General features: G+C 36.6%; 1 pseudogene; it reads left to right on the top strand.

Moving 5' to 3' along the window:
- LOC114032219 overlaps positions 1–27,132 on the top strand; it is a 53,485-nt pseudogene that overhangs the window by 7,150 nt on the left and 19,203 nt on the right.

Below are 27,132 nucleotides of genomic sequence, written 5' to 3'. Positions count from 1 at the left end.
TGTGTGTGTGTGTGTGTGTGTGTGTGTGTGTGTGTGTGTGTGTGTGTGTGTATTCCAGGCTTAAGATTTTGAACTTACTTGAGAGGCCATAGGAATTTTGATGAGGAAGTATTTTCAGTGATTGTAATCTTGGAGCCATTTAAGCTTCAGGTTTATATCCTTTTTGGAGTCAGTAATTTATGGATATTTGATTATTTCAATTAGATTAAATTCACCTTTTCATGAATTTTAATTAGATTGGCACACAGAATTCTTTAGTTGCTACATATGTTAGAATTGTTTTACTCTGCTCATGTAACCAAAAAAAAAAAACAAACTTATAATATAAATTAAAATAAGAACAGCAAAATTTAGGCTGAGTAAGGCAAGGTGAGGTGGGAGAAAGGGAGAAATTTTGCTCAGATACACCACCTTTCCAAGTTTCCCTTGGATTGAAATTAATTATCTTTAGTACCTATATATTAAGAAAATCATTTTATATTCAGAAATAAATGCCACGCTTCACTTAGAAAGTAGTTGAAAACAAACAAAAGAAAAAGTAATTCAAAACTATGATAATGTCTAATTTTCATTAAGATAAATTAGTAAATTATCTAAATTCAGGTGTCTTACAGGATAAATAGGAAGTAATAAACAATGTAAAATTAAGAGAGGTTAGTGGGTGTGAGAAATAACTCATTTGGATTCAGGAGGGATAAGTTAAAAGCCCAGTTTACTACACAGTTGCAACCTGGGGCATCCTATGGACTATGACATATTGTATCAAAGCAGGAGTTTACTATTTATCTCTAATTCTGGCTGCAAAGTCCCTCCCCTATTTCGTCATTGGCTGAGTACACTGGAGTGCACAACTTTCCCAGTATACCTTTACACATTTACTCCTTGACATGTCCTTCCTCCTTCTGCATACATCCCGTGTTCAGAAAATGGCATAGTAGCTCCTCCTGGAGGTGGATAAACTAATATTTATAAGCCTATTAAGCATGCACACTCTAAGCAAAGCTTAACCTTTTTCCTACTTACTAACTTTTAACAGCAAAACAAAGTAAGACCAGCTTTAACCCATTTTACTCAGTTACTTCTAGCAGTTATTTCAATTTTGTGGAATCTTTTGTTCTAATTAACTAACTTCTATTAGCAAAACAAGATAAGACTGGCTGTATCCTGTTTTACTTAGTTACTTTTCTAGCTGTTTGCTCCAAATTTATGGGAACAAACATTTTTGATGTATCTCTTAATGGGGAGGGCAGAACAAAGATGGCTGAGAAAAGGCAGGGATTCATCTGATCTCTCATATTCCACTCCAAAGAATTTTAAATTAACACATCAAAGCAAATGCTGGAGTGGCAGAACCCACAAAGGACAGGGTGAAACAATTTTCCAGCCAACAATAACTTAGAAGGTTGGCAGGTCTGAAACAGTAGAATAAGAGTGGAGCTTAGTACAATGTAGACAATACTCCAACAAGCCAGGTACAGGTTAAGTCTCAGGAAGCCAGCAGCAGGCTTTGGGGGCAAATAAATAATCAGCAGCTGTTTACAGAGCTCTCCATCCACAGTTAGTAAGAGTATCAGACAACTGGTCAGAAGGAAATTACTGGAGTTTCTTTGCTGGCACTTCATGCAGGACTCAATTGTATTATCAATATGCAGATTAACATCAGAGTTCTGGGTTCCATTTCCAGGGCAAGTAGGAACATTAGCACACAAGTGCTCAAAGTCACAGGGAAGTGGGGAAGCTGGTCACAATTCCAGGGTGGAAAAGCATGCTTGTGGTGGTACACAGACCAGAGATTAGGCCAGGAGAGCAGAGACCACAACTCTGCTTTGATCACACCACTATGGAAGAATTGAAAACTTACAGCCCCAGAACTAGCTCTGAAAACAACTGCAAAAAATAACCTGAAGCTTGGGACAGCACCTCCGCCACACCAGGAGCAGATTCCAACTTTAATAATATAGAGTTTAAAGTCAATAAATAGAACAATTAGTAAACAAACAAACAAATATATGACTATAGAAAGACAGGGAAGATCAAAACACAAATTTACAAGAGAAGACAAAAAAGTAAAAAAAAAAAAAACTACATCCAAAACCAGAAAGTAAAAAAAAATTAAAATTAAAATAAAAAAAAGAATTACAGGAAGAGCTCAAAAATGATTTTACTTTTTTTTGTTGGGCAATGGGGTGAAGTGACTTGTCCAGGGTCACCCAGCTAGTGAGTGTTATGTGTCTGAAGCTGTATTTGAACTCAAGTCCTCCTGAATCCAGGGCCAGTGCTTTATCTACTGTGCTACCTAGTTGCTCCCCAAAGGTGATTTTAAAAATCAAATAAGAGAAATAGAGGAAAAATTAGGAAAAGAAATGAGTATGATCCAGGAAAAAAAATTTTAAAAAAAAAGAGTCAACAGCTTGGTAAAGAATGTACAAAATAGTCCTGAAGAAAATTGCACTTTAAAAAACAAATGAACAAATGGTAAAATAGGAACAAAAATCCACTGAAGAGAAGAAATTCTTAAAAAGCAGAATTCGCCAAATGGAAAGAAAAAAAAATGATGTGGGGGACCTAGGTGGTGCAGTGGATAGAGTATCGACTCTGGAGTCAAGAGGACCTGAGTTTAAATCCAGCCTCAGACACTTGACACTTACTAGCTGTGTGACACTGGGCAAGTCACTTAATCCCGTAGTCAAAAGAGAGAAAGTCCATAAAAAGTAGATTTGGAAAGGGTTAAGCCAAGATGGTGGAGGGAAGACAGAGACTTGACTAAGTTGTCCCCAAAATCTTTCCAAAATCTTTAAATATGCCCTCAAAACAAATTCTGAAGTGGCAAAACCCATTCAAAAAATTTAGTAAAGAAAGCCACTCCTTAGAAAGTAGAATTGGCCAAAAAGAAAAGGAGGTACAGAAACAAACTGAAGAAAATGATTCCTCAAAAATTAGAATTGGACAATTCTAATAGTGAAAGCTAATGACTCTATGTGACATCAAGAATCAGTCAGACAAAATCAAAAGAATGAAAAAAAAAATAGAAGAAAACGTAAAATTCCTCAAAACAACCTGACCTGGAAAATAGATCCAGGAGAGTTAATTTAAAAATTATTAATCTACCTGAAAGCAACGATCCATTCCTTTTCTCCCAGTACAATTCTTTTTTCATTCCTTAATTAATTAATTAACTAATTATTGTTGTCACATCAAAGTCAATTTACACTCACAACTTCTGTCAATGTATATCCCTTTTAAAGGCCCTAATTAAGATACAGTTCTTAAGACTTACAAGTACCATCTTCCCATGTAGAGATGTAAACAGCCATGCAATAACTCTCTCAAGATACCCTGAAGTTAGTTATGTGCTTGAATTTGCAATGCAGGCCAATCAAAATGCATATTTGTTAATGTTTAAAAAAAAGTCCCAGCCTAGAAGAAATCCACCCAAAGACTTTTTAACCCATGCTCTAATATTCTAAAGCATCTAAGATCCCCCAAATAAGAATGTTCTGTCCCATGATACAGACCCTAACCCATCTACCTATGCCTGCTCATCTTTGTACAACCTTTCTCTGTGTCTATGCACAAGTTTGCCACATAAGTCCTCTCAAAATATTAGGGGCCTTCATCACTGTCTGTTGACTTCATAAGCATATTAGGGGGGTGCTGGCAAGTATTTAACAACTGGCTGCCCAAGGGGAAAAATATACACAATACACACTTTTTAAGTTTAATCTGCATTATCAATATTTTCTCCATCACTTTGTTAAGTCTAGACAATCGACAAACCAATAAATCAAACTAGCATTTCCCAATTTAAAAAAAAGGCAGAATTGGCCAAATAGAAGAAAGATATACAAGAATTCGCTGAACAAAATAACTCCTTAATAAGCATACTTGGCCAGAAGGAAAAGGAAGTACAAAAGTTCACTGAAGAAAATAACTCCTTAAAAATTAGAATTGGGAGGGGCAGGTAGGTGGCACAATAGATAGAGCTCCGGCCGTGGAGTCAGGAGGACCTGAGTTCAAATCTGGCCTCAGATGCATGACACTTACTAGTTGTGTGACTCTGGGCAAGTCACTTAACCCCAATTACCTCACCAAAAAGCAAAAAAAAAAAATAGAATTGGGCAAATTGAATCTAATAACTTTATAAAACCTTAAGAAGCACAATTAAAAGGATGAAAAAGCTGAAGCAAATGTGAAATATTTCATTAGAAAACAACAGCTGACCTGGAAAATTGATCCAGGAGAGATAATTTAAGAATTATTAGACTACCATGATCAATAGCCATGATCAAAAAACAGCCTAGACATCATCTTTCAAGAAATTATCAGGAAAAATTCAATGATATTCTAGAACTGGAGGGTAAAATAGAAATTGAATAAATCCACTGATCATCTCCTGAAAGAGATCCCAAAATGAAATCTCTTAAAAATATTGAAGTCAAATACCAGAGCTCCTAGGTCATGGAGAAAATATTGCAAGTAGTCAAAAACAAGCAATTCAAATATGTGGAGCCACAATCAGGATAGAACAACATTAAGAAATTTCAAAACCTTAAAAAAATCAGAGGGCTTGGACTATGATATTGTGAAAGGCAAAGGAGCTAGGATTATAATCAAGAAGGAGCAGTCTTTTAGTCCAAGAGACTTGGAGGATCTGCAAAAATTGTCTGTATCACTCAGGTCAAAGGGGATTGCAGTCAAGCACAGGAAGCACCTCAACAAGCCCCACCAAAGAAAACCTGTGAGAGATCCTGAGCCCCAGGGTGGTAGAGCAGGCAAACACCAAGACCAGGAGACCTTCATCCACCCCCATGCCTTAGCACAGTCAGGGGAACTGGCAGACTGTACCTAGGAGAACCACATGCTTCAGTGCAGCCCAGGGCAGGCCGGCATCCTCCAGTGCCTAGACCTCTACATATTTCATTATATCACTGGAGAAATGCAGAAAAAACTCACTTAGCCTCAACTCAACCCAGACACCACCATTAGGAGGCCAGCTCAGCACCAGGTAAGCTGCCAGATCCTTATAGACTCCAGATGCAGCATCTGAAGCCCTAGCACACAAAGCCAGTGACCAGGCCATTGGCATCTAGCACAAGAGGTTTGGGATAGTGTCCCTTGTGCTTCAAAAGGAAAGTTCAACTTTAAAATTCAGGGAATAGGGAAAAAAAATTAGCACGAAGTTAAAATAGACCTTTACCATAGGGAGCTTCTGTGGTGACAAGGAAGATCAAAACACAAATTCAAAAGAAGACAACATTGTCAATATACCTACACCCAAAACCTCAAAGGAGAATTATACGGGCCGCACGCCGGCCCTCTGCCAGTCGTGCGCCAGTACCCACTTCCCTTAAAAGAAGTGCACTGCCAGAGTCTTACCCATGCCTAGGTCCTCGGTCCTCAGCCGGATCACCACACAGAGACAAGCCATCGGGAGGCACCAACACCAGAGCTTTATTCAGAGGCCAACACAGCAAACCATCATAACAAGCCCAAACAGCAAGGCCAGAGCAACAGGCAGGAGCCAGGGGAGAGCGCACGTGTGTGTTCTGACCACGCTTGTTCCTAAGTACCTACTTAGCCCCTCCTCCCCAGCCCGCTACTAGCCAATGATTGTAGGGTCAGATACCGGAAGGGGCTGTCTGAGTTTAGCACACCAAGGGGGAGGGAGTGACGTAGGAGGCCAGGATTGGATACAGGAAGGAGGCATCTGGGATTGACGCATAGACAAGAGTACGTGACCTAGGAAGTCAGACTCAGGAGGGGACTGGGTCAGTGCTGCACAAAGTCAGGAAGGTCACAAGAGGCATCTGGGGATGACGTTGCATATAGGGAGGGGACTAAGCAGAGGGAACTCAGTCCTCTGCCATCCCACTCCCACGTGGCACCGCCCCTTGCCTCAGGAGCTCAGGCTCGGCTACTTCCTTGAACCCAGCTTATCTCATAGCACTGCCCAATTGCCTCATGGCTTCTCCGTATCCAGCCCATCCCAGTACACACGACTCTGCCTACCACAGTCCCTGCCTCGACTTCCAAAATACCCAGATCTTACCTTACCCATGCCACAGCACCCAACTGGCAGCTGCCAACATCAGACAGTCCCTCACAGAGAATACAAATTGTTGTCAAGCTCAAAAAGCCTTCTTGGAAGGGCTCAAGAAGGATTTTAAAAGTCAAATAAAGGAGGTAGAAGAAAAATTGGCAGAAGAAATGTGAGATATGCAAGTGAGAGTCGACAGTCTGGAATAGGAAGGACAAAAAAATGACTGAAGAAAACAATTCCTTAAAAAGTAAAATTGGCCAAATGGAAAAGGAAGTGCAAAAGTTAACTGAAGAAAATAATTCCTTAAAAATTCCAATTGGAAAGCTAATGACTCTATGAGACATCAAGAATCAGCCAAGCAAAATCAAAAGAATGAAAAAACAGAAGAAAATGTAAAATACCTTGAAGTAATTGACCTGAAAAATAGATCCAGGAGAGATAATTTAAGAAGTATTGATCTTCTGAAAACCAGGATCAAAAAAAAAAAAAGAGCCTGAACAGCATCTTTCTAGCAATTATCAAGGAAAACTGCCCTTATATCCTCGAACCAGAGGGTAAAGTAATCATTGAAAGAATCCACTGATCACCTCCTGAAAGAGATCCCAAAATGAAAACTCCAAGGAATATTGCAGCCAAATTCTAGAATTATGAGGTCAAGAAAAAAATACTGCAAGCAGCCACAAAGAAACAATTTAAATATCATGGAACGACAGACGGGATTACACAAGATGTGACAGCTTCTACGCTATAGGATCTGAGGGCTTGAAATGTAATGTTCCAGAAGGCAAAGGAGCTGGGATTGACATTAAAAATCAACTACCCAACAAAATTGAGCATAATTTTTCAGGGAAGGAGATGAATATTTGATGAAACAGGGGACTGCCAAATTTTCCTGATGAAAAAACCAGAGCTGAATAGAAAATTTGATCTTAAAATATAAAACTCAAGAAAAACATAAAAAGGTAAACAGAAAAGAAAAAAACATGTCATTCAATAAAGTTAAACTGTTTACATCTCTTCACGGGAAGATGGTACTTGTAACTCTTCAGAACTGTATCTTAATTAGGGTCTTTAGAAGGGATATACATAGACAGAAGTTGTAGACAGAAGTTGTGAGGATAAGTTGACTTTGATGTAATAACAATAATTAATTAATTATTTAAGGAATGAAAAAGGATTGCACTGGGAGAAGAGGAAGGGATCGTTGCTTTCAGGTAGACTAATAATTCTTAAATTATCTCTCTTGAATCTATTTTCCAGGTCTGTTATTTTGAGGTATTTTACATTTTCTTTTATTTTTTTTCATTCTTTTGATTTTGTTTGACTGATTCTTGATGTCACAGAGAATCATTAGCTTCCACTTGCCCAATTCTAATTTTTAAGGAATCATTTTCTTCAGTTAGCTTCTGTACCTCCTTTTCTTTTTGGCCAATTCTACTTTTTAAGGAGTGGTTTTCTTTACTCAATTTTTTGTCCTTTTTTTCCCCAAGCTGTTGACTCTCTCTCTCTCTCTCTCTCTCTCTCTCTCTCTCTCTCTCTCTCTCCCCAATTTATCTTCTCTCTTGCTTATTTGACTTTTAAAACCATTCTTGAGCACTTCCACGAAGGCTTTTTGGGCTTAAGACCAGTTATTATTCCCATTTGAGGTTTTGGGTGTGAGTATATTGACAAGGTTATCCTCTTCTGAGTTTGTGTTTTGATCTTCCCTGTCCCCACAGAAATAATCTGTGGTCAGTGTTTTTTCTTTACTTCTTGCTCATTATTTTTGGTCTATTTTCTGGTTTTTAAAGTTGAGCACTCCTGTTGAAGCACAGATGGCACTCTCCCAACCTTCTTGTCTTGGAGTCCGAGGGCCTGTTCACTGATTTTGTTCACTGGGGCCTCAGGTATTGGCAGCTGTAGTCTGCAAGGGTCTGGTGTTGAGCTGGGGTCCTAGTGGTAATGTCTGGCATTTGCGGAGACGTTAGTGTTTTTCTGTGTTTCCCCAAGGCTACACTGAAGCTTGTAGAGGTCTGGCTCCTGGAGGATGCCTATTTGCCCTGGGCTGCATTAAACCATGGGGATGATTGTTCACCTTGGGAACAACCTGAAGTTTGTGAAGGTCTGGCTCCTCAGAAAATGCCTGCCCAACTGAGGCTGTGCCTAAGCATGTGATGGTTCTTTGAGTTGGAGTGTGCCCATTCCCCTGGCTATGCTCAGGTGTGTGAGGGTCCTCGTGTTGACTTTTGCCTAGTCCATCAAAGTGGGGTTCAGTATATCCCTCTGGTTTTCTTTTCTTTTTTTTTTTTTAAATTTCCACATTAGTCTTGTTGCAAAAGAAAACACAGACAAAAAGATAAAAAAAAAACAAGAAAGATAAAGTAAAACAAGTATGCTTTGATCAGCTTTTAGAGTTCATCAATTTTCTCTGGAAGAGTATAGAATTTTTCATCATGGGTCTTTTGGATTTCTCTTAGAATTAGATCATTGTTTTGATCATAGTAGCTAAATCTTTCACAGTTGATCATCATTACAATACTACTATTACTGTATACAATGTTCTGGTCCTATTCACTTCACTTTGCATCAGTTCATATAGGTCTTCCCAGGTTTTTTCTGAAACTATCCTGCTTATCATTTCTCTTTTTAAAAAATATTTATTTATTTTTACTTTTCAACATTCATTTCCATAATAATTTTATTTAAATTTTCTCTCCTTCTGCCCCCAAGACAGTGTGCAATGTTACATAGGCTCTACTTATACATTCATATTAAGCATATTTTCCCATTAGTCATGGGGTAAAGAGCAATTAGAACTAATGGGAGGAACCATTAGAATGAAGCAATGAAACAAAACAACAAAGGAAAAGGAGAGCAAATAGTATACTTCCATCTGCATTCAGACTCTATAGTTCTTTCTCTTGATGTGGATAGCATTTTTCCATCATGAGTCTTTTGGAGTTTTCTTGGATCCTTGCATTGCTGAGAAGAGCCAAGTCTATCAGAGTCAGTTATTGCACAGGAGGCTGCTACTGTGTACAATGTTCTTCTGTTTCTGCTCATTTCACTAAGCATCAGTTCATATAAGTTTTCCCTGCTTTTTCTGAAGTCTGCCTGCTCATCTTTTCTTATAGCACAATTGTATTCCATTATATTCATATACCACAGCTTGTTCAGCCATTCCCCAATTGATGGACATTGATCCACCACTCTATTTCTTAGCCAGTAGCAAGTAGTTTTGATGATTGCTGCTTTATAATGCAATTTAATATCTGGTACAGCTAGGCCACCTTCCATTCCATTTCTTTTCATTAGTTCCCTTGATATTCTGGGCCTTTTGTTCTCCCTGATGAATTTTGTTATTGTTTTTTCTAATTCTAAAATAATGTTTTGGGAGTTTGATTGTTATGATGTTGAATAAGTAAATTATTTTAAGTAGAATTGTCATTTTCATTATATTAGCTCAGCCTACCCATGAACAACTGATATTTTTCCAATTATTTAGATCTGATTTTGTGTAAAAAATGTTTTGTAATTGTTTTCGTGTAATTCCTGGTTTTGCTTTGGCAGATAGACTACCAAATATTTTATAATGTCTATAGTAATTTTAAAAGGAATTTCTCTTTCTGTCTCTTGCTGTTGGGCTTTGTTAGTAACATATAGAAATGCTGATGATTTGTGTGAATTTATTTCATATTCTGCAACTGGTGTCTGCCAGTTCCCCTGCCTGTACTAAGGTATTCAGGAAGGGTCAAAGTGTTAGTGCTTGCCTGCTCCACCACCCTGGGACTTAGGATCTCCCCCTGGTATGCTGAGGTGGGGCTTGCTGCTGGCTTACTGGGATGCCTCCTGTCTTCTTCTGCTCCCCCTCCCCTAGAGCAAAAGAGGCCTTTCCCATTAATCCCCCAAGCTTCCTGGGCTACAGACTGCTATACCCCATCTTTATTCTGGCTCAGCTGTTCCAGGATTTTTCTGGGGGTGATTTTCTGGGCTTTTGGAGGTCAATAAGGGATGGTGAGAGCAACTTACTTCTTACCCTGACATCTTGGCTCACGGAAGTGCTGGAACTCAATTTTAAAAAAAAGTTAAAATAATGTTTTTAAAAGATAAAAATAAAAGTAGGTCAGGAAAGGCAGGAGTCAATTAAGCCCAGGAGAATACCAATGTAGCCTTGAGGAAGCAACCTGATTGACATGAAGCAACAATAGCTGGGCTCAATATACCTGAGATGTAGCTGAGATGCATGAGATGCTACAGTAAGGCAATAACTGACTCATCCAGCAACTATGCCATATTCAGAAATAAATGAGGGGAGAAATTTTTAAATACATTATAGCAACCATTTTAACTTTAGTCCTGCTTTTTTTTTCCCTAGGGTTGGAGAGGAGAGAATGTACCCTCAATTTGGGAGAATTTGTTTCTGCTTTAGTTCTTGCTATATCTTTTCATTAAATATCCCTTTTTAAAATATTAAAAATGATGGCATACACCTGGTTTAAAGTGTGAACTTTATTCACACAGCTTTATAGACACTGAGGGACAATAAATATTGGAGATCGAAAACAAAACAAACAAACAAAAAACCACTAGTCCAGGGGTGGGGAACCTACAGCCTTGAGGCCACATGTGGCCATCTAAGTCCTCAAGTGCAACCCTTTGACTGAATCCAAACTTGGCAGAACAAATTATGGGATTTAGATTCAGTTAAAAAGCAACACTTGAGGACCTAGAGGGCCACATGTGGCCTCGAGCCTGCAAGATCCCCACCCCTGCATCTGGTTCATTTCCCTTTTGTTGTAGCTAAAGAAATTGAGGTGTTGAGATACAAAGTCTCTTAGTGACAATGAAATCTAGAACCCAGATCTTCTGACTTCTAGGATAGCATTCTTCTTACTATTGCATGCACTTTGTATATAAAAAAAAAATAGAGATTTCCAGACTTACACATTTTTCCTGTATGTCAAGGGCAGCTAGGTGGTACACTGAATTGAGTGCCCAGCTTGGAGTCAGGAAGACTCATCTTCCCTGAGTTCAAATTTGGCTTTAGACACTTGCTGTCTGTGTTACCCTAGTCAAGTCACCTAACTCTGGTTCTCTCAGTTTTCTCATCTGTAAAATGAGCTGGAGAAGGAAATGGCAAACCACTCCAGGATCTTTTCCAAGAAAGCCCCTAATGGGGTTGCCAAGAGTTGGGCAGGAATGAAGACTCAACAACAACAAAGTATATGCTGAATTTTAAAGAGATTCAGTTTAAAAAAAATCTATAATTTATGTATGTATGTATGTATCTAGCTATTTATGCATATTTTAAGTTTTAATTATCCTAATGAAAACATTTCATCTGTTACTTTTATTTATTTCAGGGAATGTTTCTAATTATCTTTTCCTCTCTGCTTTCCTACCTTTCACAGGAGAGAATGAACAAACTTTTATGCTCTCACTAGTTTGGCAAAAGATAAGCCCAATGTATAACACAGACTTCTAAATCCATTGTAGTTTTTATACCTAAACAAATGATTTGCATAGTGGCTTTTATGTCATTTTTACACCTGAGAAATAATTTGAAATTAATATGTAGTAGTTAAATATATATTTCAAGACGACCTTAGCTCAAACACAAATTCTGGCATTTACTGCATAGTATGTTCCATCGGAAAATCATCTCATCACTCTGAACCTGAAAGTCCTCCTCTGTGATAATACCTGAACAATGTGTCTCAGACATGAGCTGTGAAGATAAAATCAGCTAATATATCTATATTCATTTCAGTTTAATCCAACTCACAAAAAGAACCCACAGTACCATAGACAAGATTTTCTACTGGATAATCTAGAGAGGAGTACACATAAACTCTGCCCATAACCCGGTAATTAGAATGGCATGTGAGGGGAAAAAAAGGCACACACATAAAATTCATAACATTGAATAGTAAAACAAGTACAAAAAAACTATATGTGTGTATACACACATATACATACATATGTATGTGTATGTATATGTGTGTGTATATTATATATGTATATATATATTTATATATACTATGCTTTGTAAGCTTCTTTTTAACCATGAAGTGCTATAGAAACCAAATTTTGACATCATCATCATCATCACCACTGTGTTTTAAGAAGATTCTAAAAATGTTATATTCCAATCTCTGATATAAACTGTCTTTAAAGGGCTTTGAATTCTTTACATATATTTGTTATTTATATCAATATCACTAATTCCATGAAGTCATGGTTGAATCAGGAAAAAGCTTTATTAACCACCTGGGAAGGCCTAGTATCCCACATGTATGAGAGCACACATGTGTGAGCTCATGTGTTTGCAAAGGCACATCTTTCCCTATTCCCCATTGGAATTTACTTCCCCTGTGTCTCCATTCACTGGGTAGTATGGACCTGGAGCCTATCCAAAGTGCCTAATTTAATTTCCCCATGTGAGTCTCCACCTCTAATTACATCTCCCACTTCCCACAATTTTGGTGACACTGGCCCTTACTTGGGAACACCCCTTTTGATGTTAATCTATACCTAACCTCAGAACTAGTTTCCTGTTAGTCTATTCACCACCAAGAGTGTTTTCTTATTCTAATATAACTCCCTTTGTTCAACTTCCACCTAGCCTCGAGCCTGCATTCCTTTCCACTTGACTTTGGTGGAAATAATAACAAAGGAAAAAGAAAAAAGAAGAACAAAAAACTATTTCTCACATTCTCTCCCAGTTTAAACTGACTTCAGACTGATTGAGTGATATGCAGAAGCAACATCCATACATTCCACACATTGACAAAAATATAACAGACTAGGCTTTTAAATCCTTAGAACAATATTCTCACAATCATTGACTCATTTCTTCACCATTCTTCTCCTTAATTTTAATCATTGAGATAAATTCGTCAATTGAGTAGAGAACAGAACTCTTTACCAGAGATTGCTAATTGTCAAACTCCTTATTTTCTTCTTTCAGAATTGTCTTTTTCCCATTCTCAACTTTCCCAACAACCTCCCAAATTCATAATTTTAATGCATTAATTTTCTTTTCTTAGATTAAATCTCATGAAATTATTTGGAGCCTCTAGCGATTAGACAATGATCTAGACTGAGAATTGAATAAAAATGGGAGATGAATCTCAGTCAAATTTAGGAAGTTATACAATGTTTTCGATGATTGCCAGTGTTTAGCTGTCAAAAAAAAAAAAAACAAAAACACAATTTCTTTAATTTCAATATTTTCCCAGTGAGTATTATCCCATGGGGATTTTGATCTCAGAGAAATCAAAGTTGTCACTGAGCCAATGAGTATTAGAGAGAAGCATAATGGTTATAAATGGGTTCTTTTACGTTACCAAAAAACAGTGGTAAATAAAAAGTGGCAGAAAATATATCTGAAATTTATATGAACAGAAAAGAAGAGGGACAAGTGAGAGATGAGATTATAAGATTATGGATTTAGGACTACAATGTCTTTAAAAGTCACAGTCTTCACATTCATGAAGAATGTGAAATTTAGGGAATTTGAGTGACTTGCCTAAAATCAGAAAAGAAATAAAAGACAAGGGCAGAATTTGATTCCAGGTCTGTGAGAAACATGATTCAGTCACTCCTTGGTAGGGTCAGCAGCTGCAACTCACTGCTTCCCTAGAAACATACCATGCAGAGTTCTGCCCTCCCTTAAGAAACAAAACTTAAACTGAAGTGAGCAAAGGATCATCCTTCTTGTCCCTCCCTTCAGAGCTGGGATTGGTTCCTGTCCATCCTGGTTACAATTTTCCTGATACTCTTACTTTATAACATGTCCCTTCTCCCACTAACATATGAAATGTGCCTAGTTCTGTGTTATTGCTCCCCTTTGGGTGGAGAACTTAGTATTAATGAGCCTATTATGTATGTGCACTGTAAGTAAAGCTTAATCTTTGTCTTATCTACAGCCTCTTTAACCAAACAACCAGTTTCATTCATTTTCAGCCTGTTCTAGAACCTCTGAGCTACTTTTTTCTCTCAATTTCCTTATATGGAAAGATAATTGTACCTTATCCCTCACAAGGTCCACTGCCATCAGCCACTATAAGAAGTCCTTTTTCAACTATATGTATATATTTGTTATATATGCACACATACATGTGTGTGTGATAGAGAGAGAGAGAGAGAGAGAGAATGTTAAGATTGTTGAGTAGTGATAAGGGATGTGACCAGATGTACTTGATTTTATTTACCCTATTGATATTCCTGTGCAGAAAACTCAGTTTAATTCTTTAGAAACAGAACACACTCTCCCATCACAAGGCTTGCTGAAACAAGGTTAATTTAATATTACCCAATTGGTTTCTTCTTTAAATCCAATGCTGACTTTCAGCTTTCTTTTCACAGTTGTGATTATATCACTTTAAAATGTTTTCACCACATGTTAAAACTTCTGAATTTATAGCTGAATTTTAATAGTGTTAATTGATTATACAGAGGCACTTTTCTTCTGTAAAGAGTAGTTAACTTCAGTTAAAGAAGGAGCAGCCTGTTACTCTTCAGATATTATATGATTTTTGTCTTATAGATCTTGAGGTCTTATCTAATTTGTTGGTGTATAGATCTTTTCAAGTGTGTATTTAATTTACTTCCCAGGCTATGTGCTAATCATGTGACCCCCCCCCAAGTGTTAAAGGAGGGAGGAATCCATAATTGTAACTGAAATTCAGTGATTACAAAAAGAAGGGAGAATGAGGCTTGAATTTCTTAAAGGAAGTTTTTATTGTCCTGTAAATTTCTATGCTTTTTGTAAGTGAAACAGAAGACAATTTATCACACAATTGGTTTTCAAAGGCATGCATAATTCAAATATCTTGTTAGGAGAGTATTTTTATGGACACCTTCAAACTTTGTGTCCTAAGGAATGATCATTTTAGAATTCTGTAATTTAGATGCCATGCTTTACACAGTAGAAACATTCTGCGGAATAGTTCTCGAAAGTACAGAGATAGTATTTGAATAGCATAGGCGATTTGAATATTAGATCAAGATACAGGAAACAGTTGGGAGGTTTAAAAAAATGACAAAATCTATTTATTAGTCCATGAAGAAGCAAAAGAAATTAGCAAGGAGAGAGTTGGAATGATTACATTTCTTTATTTCTTTTACTCTTTTTTATTTTTTTTAAAAACTAACTATGAAAACATAGTTGGTTTCATAATGAGATGAAGGGAATGCTAGAAAGGCATTAGTAGGTCAATAAAAATTGACTGTATTAACATATAACTTCTTAGTTATAAATTAGTTAATCTATTCAAATAGGTTACTAAAGGAAACTGTGAAATGTTTTTTTTTTCTTTTTTTCTGGAAAAGATCTCTTCTAGTTACTTTATACATTCATATAACTAAATGTATATGAATGGATAGGAAGATTCCCTGAAATTCCTTTATTGTCGATTAGTTGATCTGCAAGCCAATAAATATACTTTTTTTTCTTTCTTTCTTTTTTTTTAGGATTTAAGAGGTCATTTAAAGAATCAAAATTCTACAAAGAACAAGTCACTCCTCAATTATTCCTCCTAAAAAGTGATTATATTTGAATAAAGTGGGAAGTGGTAATTTGGCTATGATAGAGCTCTGCACCTACAGTCAGGAAGACTGGGACTCAAATCCCACCTTTGACACACAATAGCTGTACGAAGATGGGCAAGACACTTAACTTCCTGAATCTGAGAAAAAAATATTTTAAGGTTAATTTATAGACAGAGGTATCATATACCATCCAGATCCTCCTAGACCCCTCCTCCAGTCACCTCAAACTACTTGGTTACTCCTAGATCCCTCCCACAGTTTTTCTGTATATAAGGTCCATCTTGTCTCCATTTAAGGTGCTGTAGATTCATACAATCTAGCCACTGTTCAGATTCTTATAATCTAGCCAATAGCTCACTAATGTTCAGACTCTTTAACAGTCTGTCCAATATGACAGATGTTCTAATAAACCTTGTCTTTGACTGAAAGAAGGCTTGGGTCAAATTCTTTTGGACAGGACCTACATGTTCTGATTTTGGGGTCCCAGCACCCCTAAGCCCCTAAACCACATCATTTTGTTGGCCTGTATGGAGAAACTGCCTAACCCCAAGTTCTTCTCTAGCCAAGACTAGAAGGTATATAAGCCTCCCTCACTCCCCTTTTCTCGCTCTGCAGTTGGGGTCACTCTCCAAGCACCACGACTTAGAGGTGCTTTTGTAGCAGACAGTTACAAGGCTGTCTCTCACTGGCCTGAAGCTCTCAGGCTCTCAGTCCACTGGTTCAGTCTGAGGCCATAGACCTGGGTACACATTCTGAAGCATAGGATGCCCCATCAGGAAGTGTATGCTCAATTCTGTTAATTCCCTTGGAGCTAGGGAATTGGGGAAAACTGCAGGTGCTTTTTGGTTCCCTGAGGCTTACTTACTCCCTTCCCTCTTCACCTCTGAATCCTCCTTCAAGGAAGTTACAGGGAAAGTTAGAATAGCTAAAAATATCTTGGCTTATTCTGGAGGTTTTGTAATTGATCATTAAGGAGTTTTGAAAAACCTGTACAAGCTGGTCACTCTCTTCCCTTGAGTCAAGAAGGTATCTATTAACCTGTCTCATAGGAGAAGAGAGTTTCACCCTTTACCCCTCACTTTTGATTTCTCCCTCCCCCACCTGGGAAAGGAAGGAGGGGGAGGGGAAGCAGCTACAGTGTGGGCCCCCCCTGGCAATTACCTTGGGTCCTAGGGCAATCTTTGCCTGGAAGCATCACCCAGGTTCAGCACATCCTGCTCAAGGTAATGAAGTTAGCCTCCAAGCTTGGGTAAGCACACTCTTTTAAATTTGTAGTTTTAACTGTTAATGATGAGATGTTGATTCTCTGTGTAAAGTAATTTGGAAGTGCATTTAACAAAAATGGTCACGTGATTGGTAACGGTTTTGTTTCAAGTTTCAAATTGGTGAACTTTCTGTATCAGTTGTGTCAAGCAGCTTTTCATAATTTGGTTACCACTAAAATCATTTAACTATTGTTGTTATTGTTTTAATATGTAAACTAGCCAAAAAGTTTATTTGGGTTATGTGTGGCTTGCTGAGAATTTGCAAGTGTGTAGAAATCTCTAATGATTGGCTTTTTACATTAGGACAAATTTAAGTTTGAGATGTAAATCCTGGAAAAGTTTTTCCTAAGCTATGACTAGTAAAATTTGCTGTTTGAGGTAAAAGATCATAGGATTTTATTTTTGAGTTGTCTGATGGGTCATAATCCATCAACAATCAATAATCCATCATCTAAGAGAAATGCCACAAGCTACTCAGAGAAGGTGACACTGGTGGGAAATCAGCATCGGGAAAAGCTGAGATGACAATTTTAGCCTCAGTCTAAGATGGGATCCTCCTGGCTCAGTTTCCCCATTATCTTCCTTTGAAAGGGAATGTTACGCACCTGGCTATTCCTGAGTCTGGCTATGAGATGGATTTGATACTGCATGGTTTGAAAACTGAATTAATCTGAATACAAACAGAGCTAAGGATGTTTCATCCTGTCAAAGTTGGGCCCTAAATCTAGTTCCTGGTTTATATCTGGGCCCTGAAGTCTTTTCTGTCACATTTGTGTCTTCCAGACTACAGGCCATTCCCTGGCAATGGCCTTGGGCTCTGGGGCAACCTTTGCCTGGAAGCATCACCCAAGTTCAGCACATCCTGCTCAAGGTAAAGAAGCTACCCTCAGAACTTGGGTAAGCATGATCTTTTAAAGTTGTAGTTTTAACTGTTAATGAGATGTTGATTCTCTGAGTAAAGTAATCTGGAAATGCATTTAACAAAATTGAAGTCACCTGATTGGTAATGGTTTTGTTTCAAGTTTCAAATTGGTCAACTTTTTCTATCAATTATGTCAAGCAACTTTTTATAATTTGGTTACCTCTAATATAATTTGTCTATTGTTGGTTGTTATTTTAATGTGTAAATTTGCTAAAAAAAACTTGTTTGGGTTTTGTCTTGCTGAGAATTTGCAAGTATATAGATATGATCCCTAAGGATTGGGTTTTTACACCAGGACAAATTTAAATTTGAGATGTAAATCCTGGAAAAGTTTTTCCTAAGCTGTGATTCGTGAAACTTGCTGTTTGAATTTAAAAAGCTCATGATTTTATTTTGAGTTGTCTAAAAGGTCATAATAATCCATCCATAAATCAATAATACACCATCTGAGACATGCCACAAGCTACTCAGAGAGAATGTGATACTGGTGGGAAGTCAGCATTGGGAAAAGTTGAGAGGACAATTTTAGCCTCAGTCTAAGATAGGAGCCTTTTGGCTCAGTTTCCCCATTATGTTCCTCTGAAAAGGAATGTTACCTACCTGACTGTTCCTGAGTCCGGCTATGAGGTGGATTTGACACTGCATGGTTGTAAAACTGAGTTATCTGAATCCAAATAGAGCTAAGGATGTTTTATCCTGTCATATCTGGGCCCTGCAGTCTTTTCTGTCAGATTTGTGTCTTTCAGATTACAGCATATTCACCTACAGTTGGTAGCAAACAGCAGGTTTGGGAGATAGCCAATGTCTCCCCATCATTCTCTGGATTCAGACTGTGCTTGGTTCCAGTCAACCTCCTCTTTGGGACCCCCTCAAGGCAATGACAGCTCTAAGCCCCTTGTCATCAGGAAGCAGTTTCAGAAGCCGATACCTTCATCCCTTACCCCAAAATAATTTGGCTCCCATTTGTTTGAGGGGAGAATGATGAGGATGGGATCTAGACCCCAAAAAAGGAAAAACCCTGGACTTTCCCACATGGCCAAATCTCTGGCTTTCACCTGAGGCTATAATCCATCAACTGGCCTTTCATTGTGGCTACACCCAATCTTCCAATTCTCTGTTCCCTTTAATCTAGGCTAGCTCTCCATTGTCTTACCTCCCATGGAACCTGGCCATTTCCCACCCTTAATCCTAGCTAGGCTCAATTATCCCTTGGCCATATGGTCCAGGTCCCAGGAGTTCTGTTCACCCCAGCATACTGGCCACTCCCATCCAGATCCTCCTTAGACCCCTCCTCCAGTCAGCTCAAACTACTTGACCACTCCTAGATCCTTCCTACAGTCTTTCTGTATATAAGGTCCATCTTGTCTCCATTTAAGGTGCTCAGATTCTTACAATCTAGCCACTGCTCAGATTCTTACAATCTAGCCAATAGCTTACTAATGTTCAGACTCCTTAAGAGTCTGCCCAATATGATGGATATTCTAATAAACCTCATCTTTGGCTGAAAGAAGGCTTAGGTCGAATTATTTTGGGCAGGACCAGCATGTTCTGATTTTGGGGACCCTAAACCTCAACACCTAAGAAGTACTCATGATAGAAAGAAAATGCTGGCTAAAGCCAGGAAAGGTACTAACATTCAGAATCCAGAGGATTATTACATTGTTACACTTAATAAAAACTCTATAAGGAGTCCTCAAGGAGAGAAAAGGATTTCACTTACCAGACTTTTTTAGGGGGAGGGGGGTGGGGGCAAAGCAGCTGAGGTTAATTGACTTGTCCAGGGTCACCCAGCAGGTAAGTGTCAAGTGTCTGAGGCCAGATTGAACTTAGATCCTCCTGATTCCAGGGCTAGTGCTCTATCCATTCTGCCACCTAGCTACCCCCACACTTAGCAGACTTTTAAAGATGCTCCTGTGACACAGGAATTTGCTTCATGTCTTCCTTTCTACTTTAAGTTTGAGTCCTTGATTTTTCTCAGAACCTTGTGTGTGAAAGAGGAAATCTGTGTCCCAGCAGTTTGAGGAGTTTTTTTATAACTATTATTCTTACTATATTTTCTCCATAAATACCTTTTTTTTCAAGAATTTAATCAAACTTAATATTTGATTGATATTACAACTAAGGAAGGCACCAGATGGGGTTTTGTGAACAACAGATTAGAATCCATAACCCCTCAGCATAACTCCTAGAACTTTGAGGAAAGAGGTAGTCTTCACCCTTTAAGGACTCAACTTACCATTGCTACTGTACATTCAAAGGGTCCACTGCGGATTGCTACAACTGCAAACAAGATGGAAAGTCACATGTTACACCACAGGCTGTGGAAAAACATTAACATTCTAGCTGAACATAAGGCTACACAGGATCTTAAATAGACAAGGAAATAAGTTAATTTTCTGAAAGAATAAAATAAAAATCATCCACTTTTAATATGAACAAGCAACATTTTTATAATAATCTAAGATATGTGAAACACTTTAGATACACTACCTTATTTTATCTAATAATCTTATAAGTACTAAACTGAAGGAATCATTATTTCCACTTTATAAATGAACAAATCGAGTCTCAGAGATGGCAAGTGACTTGTTTGTAGTCACACAACTAGTGTTACAGTTGCATTCAAGTATGTCCTGATTCCAAGTTCTGTGCTTTTTCCTTCACAACAGTGTGTGAAGGACATCTAATGAATGTCCTTCTAATCTAATGAAATTTGAGTTCAGATAATAAACCTATCCTCTTCTCCTGAAGCTCTTCATCATCACATTCTATCTTTATTCAAACTCATATTAAAGAGAACTTTTTTTCCTATAGATAAATCTCTTTCCAGTAAGAAGGAAATGTGTATGATTTCAGAAAATTTTCCTTTTTTTCTCTTCTAGAATGTTTGTATCATATAGATCTCAAAAGCGGTAATAAATGTATTGCTCTTATTGGTATTATTGTGACAAGTGATTTGTCCATAACACAGATAGAATGTAGCAAAGGTAGCACTTGAATTCAGGTGTTTTGTGATTGCGGGGTCAATGCTCTACGCACAACAGTGCAATACTTGTCTATAATACAAATATCAATACTTCAATGATCTGTAACTTCAGCAGAGTTCTACCGTATCTATAACTTAAAGTCTTAGAGAGTTGCTTGATACTTGGAGTGTTTGTATGATTTGCCCTTGGACACCTCAGTAATAAGGGTCAGAAATAGATTTTGAACATAGAATTTCCAGAATACAAGTCCAGCACCCTGTATCATGATGCTTCTAGTATATAGCTATGATATATTTACTGATTATATTGAAAGTGAAACTGATTAATTTATCTGTACTGGCACACTATTGTTGTTGTCACAGCAGGTGCACTACATGTGTGTATGTGTGTGTGTGTGTGTGTGTGTGTGTGTGTGTGTGTGTGTGTATTTTGGAGGCAATCGGGGTGAAGTGACTTGCTCAGGATCAAACAGCTAGCAAGTGTCTGAGGCCAAATTTGAAGTTGGGTCTTTCTGACTCCAGGTCTAGTGCTCTATTCACTGTGCCATGTTGCTGCCTTCTACACATACAATTTTGAAAGCCTTCCATTTGAGTTACTCCTTTGAAGAGCTGAATTTTTGAGAAAAATGTTCAGAAACCTAAACCATTATCTCAAGTAAATGAATTTTATTGGAATATAATTTTATTACTACTTCTTAATAATTTTTAAATGAACATTCAGAGCAATACATTTGGGTTCTATACATAACCTGATGCTCAAGTTAGAATCTTTTTTTCATTTAAAATCCCTTGAAACAAGCTTCTCTTAGATATCAAAAATGTACAAGCAATTTATAATTAGCTCTTTCTGTAGGTTGGATTGCTTGATCTAATCTGCAGAGTTGGGGCAAGAACTTTATCTATCTCTAAAATTCACAAAGAAAACCCTGTCTTTTGGGGCTTGTCTACCTAAACCTTAGCTGCTTTTCTTGTTAGACAATAAACAGTTATTTATCAAATTCTGTTCCTTTTGAAGTTGACAATTTCATTGATTGCTTGGGAACTATGATAACTATACACCATAGACTGAATAGATAATTATAAACTTCACCAATATATGGAAGAGGTATTTCTTTTGTGGGAAAAAAAATAATCTCCCACAGAGGAGGAAGCATAATGTAAGGAAAAATGCCCTGACCAAAAAATCAGCAGATCTGAGTTCTAGTACCATATCCAATATTTTCAGGCTGTGTCTCTTGGACCTAATCACTGAAGCTCAACGGCCTCATCTTGTTTTTTTTTTTTTTTTTTGGTTTTTTTTTTGAGGGGGGAGATTGGGATTAAGTGACTTGCCCAGGGTCACACAGCTAGTAAATGTCAAGTGTTTGGTCTGAGGCCAGATTCGAACTCAGGTCAGGCTGACTTCAGGGCTGGTACTCTATCCACTGTGTCACCTAGCTGCCCCTCAATGGCCTTATCTTAAACACCTGGAAATAGTCTTGCCTTTTTCTTTCTTAGAGGGTTTTTATGATAGTCAAATGAAGTGATGTGCATGAAGTAATAGGAAATTGTCAATCCCTATACAAATCTATGTTATCATTATTGCATTCATTAGTTTGGAAAGAATGTATAGAGTATTGGATAGAATCTTGGATGCAGATCTTCTGGAAAAGTCATCTAAACTATTTGGTTTGTATTTCCTGGTCTCTATAGTGAAGAACTGGAACTTATTGATCCCTACTTCCCTTACTACTCTATGAACTTCCATGGTTATGTGATCATTAACATTAAGAAAATCTATAGAGTTTCAGGCACATAGATTCCTCCTTTCTCAAAAAGATTTTGTTAAAAAAAAAAAAAGCCAGTCTTTCTTCTTCTGGAGTACTTGTCCTATTATTGAGTGTCTCTGATATAATTTGTTTTAGACTTTAAATTTTCACATACACAAGTTTTTGATCTTATCAGAAGGGATTTTTGCTAAGTACTAGTTTCCAATTCTCCTTTAGCTGATATATGTAGATTGTATTGTGGATAAAAAGTGAATGCTAATGTGAGATCAGGTTATCTTACAATCATTAATATTCTTTCTTTTTACAAACTGTCATTGCTTTGCCATCAACTTTCAATATTCTTTAGCAGGATAAACTTTGAAAACTGGATCCTTTTAATAGATTATACTTCCATACACAAATATTCAGCTTCCTTTCTTATATTTATTCTTTTAAGTTTTGTAGTTGCTTTTCATTTTGTCCCGAGCCATTTCCCTTTAACCATTTTCCCAATAAACACACACACACACACACACACAGAAACTTTCTATTACAAAGAAAAACACATTTAAATAAAACCAACCACCACAGTAACTGTTTCAAAGTGTCACTTTCCACATCCATAATCCTAATTGCAGTGCCTAGAGGACAAAGGTGCATTTTCCCATAATTTTTCTCAAGTGATATTGTTCACTAAAATTCATAATAGTTTGCCTTTTAGTTTTGTTGTTTGCAATGTTATAGTTGTTACATATATTACTCCCTTGTTTCTGCTTTCTTCAGTCTTCAACACATCATACCAAAACTTTAATTTCTCTGAATTCTTCACATTGCTCTTTTTATGGTATAATTATTGTACTATATTTACATACAACTTTTAGTCCATCTCTTCTCCAAATCTCTTTTTCATTTCCAAATATTTGCTATTATAAATGAGAGAGAGAAAGATAGAGAGACAGACAGACAGACAGACAGACAGACACAGAGAGACAGCCTCCTAGAGAGAGATGGAGAGACAGAATTTTTCAGCCTATCAATTCCTCAGGCTATATGACCAGGTAACAGTTCACTTGCTCAAAGAGTATGAATAATTTTGCAACTTTTTCCATATAATTTTAAATTTCTTTTACAGAAAGGATGGAACAGTTCACAGCTTCAGCCATAGTGTACTAGAACAGTGTACTGCTTTAATATCGATTTTTCTAAAAATCATCTTTGCTATTTTGATGAGAGTGAAGAAAAACTTTTTAATTGTTTTAATTCACATTTCTCTTAATAGTTACTTGGAAAATTATTTTATATAGCTGTTAATAATTTTAATTTCTTTTTCTTAAAATAGTTTATTCATTTCTTTTTACCACTTATGTATTGGAGACTGGCTTTTGGTTTTTATATATTGATCAGGGTCATATCTTGTATATCAGACTCATCAGTTATTTATCCTACAAATGTTCTTCTAAGTTAACCCTAATTTTTATTGTCACATGCATAACTTTTAAGTGATTTTATATTCTAGTATTAAACTCTTATCTTTTTAGATTGCATACACAAATATATAATAAATGATGTAATGTTGTTCAATTAATTCATTGTATTATTGGAAAAAATACTATAATATCAGTAAATGGTAAGCCTTTATAAAAAAATCACTTTTGAGAGATAAAAATACATAAGAAGAGTAAGAGTTTCTGGGTATGGGACAATTAAAATGAACAATGTGCAGACTGGAATATTGGGAAAATTTGCTAAGAAGATGAACAAATTTTTAAATTACAGCATCCCAGATGAAATGACAAAGTCCAGTATATCGCAAAAAAAATATGTCAATTATTTTGCTTTCTAGCCTTACCAAAATTATTCAAGACTTGTACTATTTCTCAAAGTTCATTAGGATCATATACTTTATTGGTGTAACTATTGAAGAGTAGTTCAAACCTTCAACTAGAGCTACAAGCAGTAGACCATTGTTATTTTCTTCCCTTTTTGAAGAAATTGGCATCCAAAAATCTTTTCTAGTTTGCGATTCTTTTCTGTTGTAAAAAGTTAACACTTTTATCCATGGGTTCAGAGAGTAGATACACTCCATGCCCTGTCACAGTTCCTGAGGTGCATTATATTTTCTTTTTAATGATTTCTTATCTTAAATTCTAGAAGACAATATTAGGTGATTTTCAGAGAAAGTAGGAAATTCATTGTATCAGTGATCTGAAAAGCATGGACAGATATATTCTTAGATTCATTCTTATTTCATATCAGGAGATGGTCAAAAATGTTTCAAATAATGTAAATAGAGACTTGATCTATTAAATATATACTGAATTAGGATGTTTGATTTGTTGTATGATCAGGTTGAGTATGGGGGTGGAATATTTACATAGGATAGAACTTAAATCTGAAACCACTCCAGAAAGTAATTCTAATTTTAATTTTTAATTGGGACCAGTCTTTCTAAATTTCAATATATTTAGTTGACTTGATTTTGTTATTTTTAATAAATATTTTTGATTGACAGTCAATATGATATAAAGGGTAGAGGGCTTGCTTCAGATTTAAAATGGATATGTCATTGCAGGTCTTCATTGAGGAAATTTCCTTCTCCAAAGTTCTCTCCACTCATGAAATCAAAGGCGCAAACTCCTTTCACTCCCTAAAATATAATATTTGAATAATTAGTCTTTACAAGATATAAGTAGGGTATAAAACTGAGGAGAACACAATGACTATGTTTACAAGGGAAGGATAACTATGTAGGGGAGGGCTAAAAGAGCATTTACAGAGATAAATGTGGAAAATGCAGACAATATCAATGAAATCTAAACAAAATACTTATAATCCCATATTTTAACATATAGATGGAATAGATGGGTTTTTAGGTATTGAATTGGAAGAGTAAACAAAAGTATACAGTAAAACTGAACATAAATATATTTTGAAATTGATTTTTGCAATACTTATTATTTTTGCAAGATCCTTACATTCTCAATCCTGAACTCTTAGACATTGTTATTGTACTATTATTCTGAAAATTTCTCTTCCTTTCTTTGTTCTCCATGTCATTAATTCATTGAAGGAGAATCTTTTTGTTGTTGCTGTTGTTTGTTTACTCATTTCTTCAATCTTTCTTACTCCTTCCTGATAATTATTTCTCTTCTCTCTTTTTTTTATTATTTTACTCTATGTAGCACAGTTCTTGTTATGTGGTGATTAAAGGATATATGGCTTAGACATGGCTACTCACCCTGATATACTCCAGAATTCCCTTTCAGATCATATTTAAATACTATATTTTACTATGTAAATCCAAAGCAAAATGGATAAACTAAACACATTTGTATTTAAAGTTACTTAAAAAACTTTACTTTTCACAATTCTCAGAATATTTCCTCTTGTGGTTTCATTTTTATTGATTTATATGAAAAATTTTGTACTGAATTATTTGAGCATAAGCATATTTTTATTAGCCAGTGTTGTGAAAATGGAGTATTTAAACTATATTTTGCTCTTTAAATTCCTTTCCCACATGGACAAGCATTTAGCTTTTCCCAAGACAACACAATAGAAAACCTGTTCCCAACAGTATCCACAATACAAAAGAAAATGTAATTACTCAACTGTTTGTTTTAACTTCCTCAGCTTTAAAATACAACTCACAATTTGACCCACAGGACAGGAAAACATCTGGTTTAAGAGTTTAAAAATATAATAAATCACTTATAGGTCTTGTATCTGTGATGACAAGCATCTGGACATTTGGAAGCATTTGGATAACTGACTAATGTTTTGTTTTTTGTTTTTTCCCCCCTCTTTCTCTTGTGTACTCAGCATCCTCTCAATCAGTGTTCTACATCTGCTGCTCCATGGGATTTTATCAATCTATGAGTAATATTTACCAACCTGCAAAAATGTTATAACCAACATAACTTCTTAAATTGTATAAACTTTAAAAAGGTACTTCTCCTTCTTTCCCCTTGTATATTTCTCTCTCAGCTCCTTTTTTTCCAGGCACCCATCCAAGCTGTCTGAGATATTGAGAGCTCCCATGCAGATATGGTGGAGGTTCAGTTTTCTATACTAATAGCTTAAATAATTTATCTGCCGGAAATATGACTTAGACTGGAGACTTTTGATAATAATGTGCAACTTCCACTTCCCTTTGTAACTGGAAAAGGCATTATAGTCATAGAGCTAAAAGGGACCCTTACATCTTAGAGGTCATTTCACAACAAGACTCATGCAGGTTAAGAAACTTGTATTAAGTAACATATGTAATAAGAAACAGACCTGAGATCTGAACCCAGGTCCTGACTCCAAATCCAGAGTTAGTTTCACTGTATCTTACTGAATAGTAATAAAAATAAAATGCAAAACACATACTTATGCTACAATCTATCATTGGCAATTCTATGGAAAAATGAAGAAGGAGAAATCAAGACGGGGTATCATTAATCTAAAATTTCCCCCACAAAGTGAATTAAGGAGAAATGTATGAGAGATAGTATAAAAACAGAGGGTATTAATAGGAGCCCAAGTCAGGACCTCTCCAAGTATTTACAATATTCATGTTAGAATAGGGAAAGAAGAGGCATTTGTTATGAATCAGATGACATTAGTCACAACCAACTTGTGAGTTTTAAGTC

Source organism: Vombatus ursinus, unplaced genomic scaffold (genome assembly GCF_900497805.2).
Source record: "Vombatus ursinus unplaced genomic scaffold, bare-nosed wombat genome assembly UNPS02015408.1, whole genome shotgun sequence".
NCBI lineage: Eukaryota > Metazoa > Chordata > Mammalia > Diprotodontia > Vombatidae > Vombatus > Vombatus ursinus.
Note: the sequence above shows the minus strand (reverse complement) of the source record. Positions and strands in the feature narration are given on the sequence as shown.